At 41.5% G+C, this 5196-nt stretch overlaps 1 pseudogene; it reads left to right on the plus strand.

Moving 5' to 3' along the window:
• The window catches only part of LOC115234405, a 717-nt pseudogene extending 402 nt beyond the window's left edge, over positions 1–315 (plus strand).
• Positions 316–5196: the final 4881 nt, after the last annotated feature.

Raw genomic sequence — 5196 nt, forward strand, 5'->3', positions numbered from 1 at the left:
AGGGGGGACGGTGGAAAAGGATCAGGAACCGCGGTCGGGCGGAAGAAGTGAGCGAGAGAGGCGGCAATTTTTTAAAATTAAGGCTGTTAAACCTAATCTCCAGGTGTGCAGGCGCAAGCGCGTAGAAGTCGTAAAAATTCTCGTACGCCGTATCTGCGTTCACGATCATCTCTCTCTGTCTTTTTCCTTCTCTCTCTCTCTCTCTCGTGTTCCTGCTTTTCCACGCACCCTTCCTGCCTGCGCCTTTCGAGCAACGCCGCTTGCGCCCCCGACATCCCTTGCCGGTGGTTAAATTGCCGCACGAAACGTTCTTAATGTCCAACCACGGCGACCTCCGTCTTTCTCTCTCTCTCTCTCTCTTTCTCTTTCTCTTCCTCTCTCTTTTTTCCCTCTACCCTCTTCTTTCCCTCCTCCCCTTCGTTCATACAACTATTTCTCTTTCTCGCAGTCTATCCGTTGGTCTTTCTCCCGTTTCGTACTTCTGCGGACCTTTCTCCCGCTTTCCCTCCTTCCTCTGTCTCGCGTCGCGGTCTGTTTTCCGAGGGTCGCTTTTCCCTCTTTTGTTTTTCCGCGAGACTCCCACCGCCCAACTCCGTCGTGGACGCGCGAACAACCACGATGGTCGCCGCGACGCTTGTCATCATGCGCGAAAGAAGCGTCCAATGCCGGATTACGAGCATCGCGGATGCGACGCGATAAAATGCATGAATTATGCTATATATATCGCGTCGTTTATCAGGCATCAGATTTTTGTTATTTGAAAACGCGCGTATAAAATGCGAGCTTTAAATTCTTCACGCTTATCGAAGCGATTGATATTTTTAGAAATGCGTCTGATCAATCATAGACTATTTCTACTGATCGTAGAAAAATACAGAAAAATTATATATCACAAGTTAAATATATATATTAATAATTTTCTACCGGTTTCTATCTTACAAATATAACTTTATGGATTTAAATAAAACGACCCCTATCACATAAATTTATGTTCTAATTATCCCGTATAATTATCTATATTAAGTATATAAAATGTATATAAAATTAAAGTTCTATTGCATATATATTTCAGTTATTACGCCTTCTGTAGGCAAACCAAGGCGTGACTAAATCATTTCGTTTACGTCAAAAAGGTAAAGAAAAAGGGCTGCACGGCATGCGTGTTGCCAGATTAATCTGAAGTGCGCGCGTGCAAGCGAGGTATTTGACTCGGCAAACTCGATAAATTAGCGATATTACGATGCAGTATTGGAACGACCTTTGAAACAGCGCTGTCTGCAAATCGCGACGGCGTTTGCTTTCATCAAACGTCGCGGCAAGGCGTTATTGATTTTGAGCTGCGGCAATTATCGTTTCGATTGCGAGCATCGTGCGGATATCCGCGGACGCCCGCGGTTCTTCTCTTCCGAGAGTTCATCTCTCGCGCGCGTTATTTTACTTACAAGAGGGAAAACGCAACATGATCTTCTTATTTATACTCTCTGTATAGAAATCCTAAATCGACCTCCGTTGCAATTACTGGTCCATTATCAGAGACCGACAAGCGCCAGTTTCGGCGTTGAACTGCGTCCGTCCGCGAATATCCGAAAAGTTGATGCTGTTTCCGCTCCGCGTGTCACGGTGATGCGGGTGGCGCATTTTTAAATCGGCGATCGCCCGAGAGAACTCGTGCGGGAATAAACATCGCGGAATCGACGGGAAGCGCACATCCGTTTGTTTACGCTCGCCGCGCGGAATTTCACTTTAGCGATTCTAGGTATTGACAGAATGGATATATCATCCATTTTTCGATGTTTCTTAAGATTTAACGGAAGACAGATGGAGAATACCTTTATGATATTCGTTATCGATTTTGTAATCGGTAAGCGGTAAATATTTTATTATATTTTACAACCATGCACAGAATGTATGTATGTGTTTGTTCTCCGGCGTTTCTATCTCGGAATTCTTTTTCGATATATTGACAAAGAGTTTTATACAGTACTACATTATTATTTTCTCATATACAAAATCTGTTCCGAAACTATCACATATTCTTTCAATTATGAATATTTTGACCAATTTGAATTAGATTTTTTTTTTTAAACAGTGATCTTATGGCATAATTATTATGCGGCATAATTATAATACACAACTCGTTAGTATTTAAATATTACAATCTAAATGTTATAGATGCATTACTCAGATAATTTTGATTTAATTTCAGATAACATGAAATCTATTTAAAATCGAGTAAAAGACAAAATTTATCATCTATTTACATTCTTGAAATTTAATCGTTAAAAATTTGTAATTTCCAATATTAAACGTCTCCGTCATTATTGATTTATTACGCTAAAGTAGACCTACCGTTTTTTCTTTAAATTTCAATTTTTATAGTGGAAAGTAATTGCTCTTAATAATAGTTCTTCAATATTCTATAAACGGCTTTTCTCGCGTATTGCACGGCATATTTTGGTGCTGACGAGCGGCGGATTCGCGCATTTCTACGTTATCCATCATTATAGCGAGCTTAATGGCCCGCGATCGTTATTGCCGTAATTCGACGACTTTTGATCAATACTTTGCGTTACCGAAGCGATGATTTTTAAACTTCAATATGACCACGGTGCGCCAACGAAATACTGCCGCGACTGTTTGACGTCGATCCGTCGGCGTTCCTCACCTTTTCTTTTTTGAATCGTTATTCGCCGCATTCTGCATCTACCTGTGAACGTCAGTGGCTCTCAATCGCCATAGTAAGGATCGATTATAGAATCCGCTTTTCAGTCTCGAATTATTGTGAGCAAATTATCAGCGTACGTAATCATATGAGCATAATCATACATTGTGAATTATAAAATATACATTTTCGAATAAAGGATAAAATTACGCAAAGCTTTAACCTAGGTCAATAATTTATAATTTATGTCATCTCAAAAATGCTTAATATCAATAAAAAGTATTTAATTTATCATATTTTAATAATTTTGCTTACATTTTCATCAATTTATTATCTGTATTATTTAGAAAATTGTGGCGTACTTGTAACAATTATGACGTTTATTTCTGGAATGTTAACACTTCATAGTGAACATATACATTTGTCTATAATTAATGACGAAGTGTATCCCTCGTAAATTAATAAAAAATTATTTCAACGCATTATTTGTACGCGTGATTGTCGCTGGCGCTGATATTTGCGATATTACTACTTACGGCCGCCCATCCCCTAGCTGCTGTGAATCCCGTCATAAATGTATTCTGCATTGGTCGCCTGCTCATTAAATTACGCATTTGCTTTTTCTACTCTTTCGACCGTGATTGTCCTCGAATTGTGTGCATTGACAAATTGCATCCTTGAGAACCTCTGATTGCGCGTGACTTAATGGGGGAGACTTCGCCAGCATTTTATTGAGTTACTAAATTATAACGGAAGCGTTGCAATTCGAATCTATCCTCGTCGGTTTTTAATGAGACGGCTTGATCGTATTTTGTCGAGGAATCGAGATAAATATTCGTCAAGATTGTAACGGCGCGGCGTCCATCGCACTAAAAAAATAATAACATTTGCAGGATAAATAGAAGGAGGCGGATAATGAAGAAATAAATGAAACGTGACACTCGATCCAGCACCGTGAATTTTTCAAAACCGTTTAAAAGCATTTCGCTGCAAGTCGGAAGTAACTGTGTGTGCACTTGCGCGTCGCGTCTTGGTATTGGCAAAAATTGAATAATACAACGACCAGTACAATGGCCATTGCACAGAATTTCCAGCAAGAAATTTTGTTCCGCCGGAATTAAAGAAATATAATATTCTCCGACATTTATGATCATATAAACCGTTAATCTTTTATTAATAATTAATTTTAAACTTTTCGCAATTAAAGTAGAGTTAGTGTTTAATATACAGAATTGTTGGACAAAAAAAAATTTCAGCTTTGTTTTATAAAAAAAGATCGATAATGTGAGATATCATGCAATTGAATAATTAAACAAATCTAATTGTGCGATATAATTATATTAATTAAGATATGGTAAAAATTTTAAAGCTCCTTTCGCACAGCTTAGGGGTAAAGGATCTCGCTGATCTGGAATACCAGTATCGAAGTCTCCGAGCAACCCCTCGTAGGGGAACGACAAACGCGCCACGCAGCGGAGGGTGTTCGTCGCGTTTCTTCCCCGATCGGCAAGGTAGGGTGTCGTTGCCAACTCTCTCGAGGGGCCCGGGGTTACCGACGTTATGCATCGGCGAACGCGGCGCGGCCATCTTGGAAAAACGAAAGCGGGCGACGCGGCGACGTACGAAAAACAAAATGAAAGCGCTTGCGCCGCCGCACCGGTATTGAGCGAGGCCCCCGGCGCCTTTTTGCATTTTCATCCCCTTCCCTTTTCGCCCCGTTCTCCACCTTGCACCCTCTTCGCCCTTCGGGCCCTCGAATCGCTATTGCCCCTCGCTGCGTCCCTCGGTTATATCCCTCCATGCTCACCAGCCACGCTACTCCTTCTCACCCTCTCGTCAACCCTCTTCCTCCTTCTCGTCCTCCATCAAGCGCGAGACTCCGGCGTTTCTGCTGCCTTCAACCCCTCTTGCTGGTCATCGTCATGGCCGTTTACTTTTTTTGCGTTTTAACACGTTTTTAAACGAACGCGAAAATAAATACCTGCATCTTGATTGGATCAAGGTCCCGCCGTCGATCGGTTTCACCGATTTTACCGGAGACGCTCGCCGACGTCGATTAAATTTTGCTTTTTTCTTTCCGCGTCTTTTTTCGCTCTAGTAGAACAACGGATTCGACGGTCGGGATCGAATACCGGTAAACGAGACACAGCTGTTCTCTCGGAATCGATTGCTTCTGCGAATAGAAAGACTCTCGGCTCCCGCCGCAACGAGAGGGGTGAGGCGATGCAAATTGCAAGCGGATAGTTGCGTGGCGCCCTCTTTTCCGAGGAGCACGTCTAACGAGTGGAGCAAACCGGCGAAATTGTTGTATCGATTTAACGGTACGACAAGCCTGTTGTACATTCTATTTGCATTTCTGACGAATTTGTGCTGCAACTGAGTTATGAAGAGTATCTCCTCGGGTAATATTAGCATGATAGAAAACAGACAGGTTACAGAAGCATCGAGGAAATGCGTTTTGTATAATAATCTCTGCGCTATGTAGAGGTATATGTTGACATCACGTATTAATATTCCTTAATTAGCTATATATA

The sequence above is a fragment of the Formica exsecta genome, unplaced genomic scaffold (genome assembly GCF_003651465.1).
Source record: "Formica exsecta isolate Colony F162 unplaced genomic scaffold, ASM365146v1 scaffold2, whole genome shotgun sequence".
Lineage (NCBI taxonomy): Eukaryota > Metazoa > Arthropoda > Insecta > Hymenoptera > Formicidae > Formica > Formica exsecta.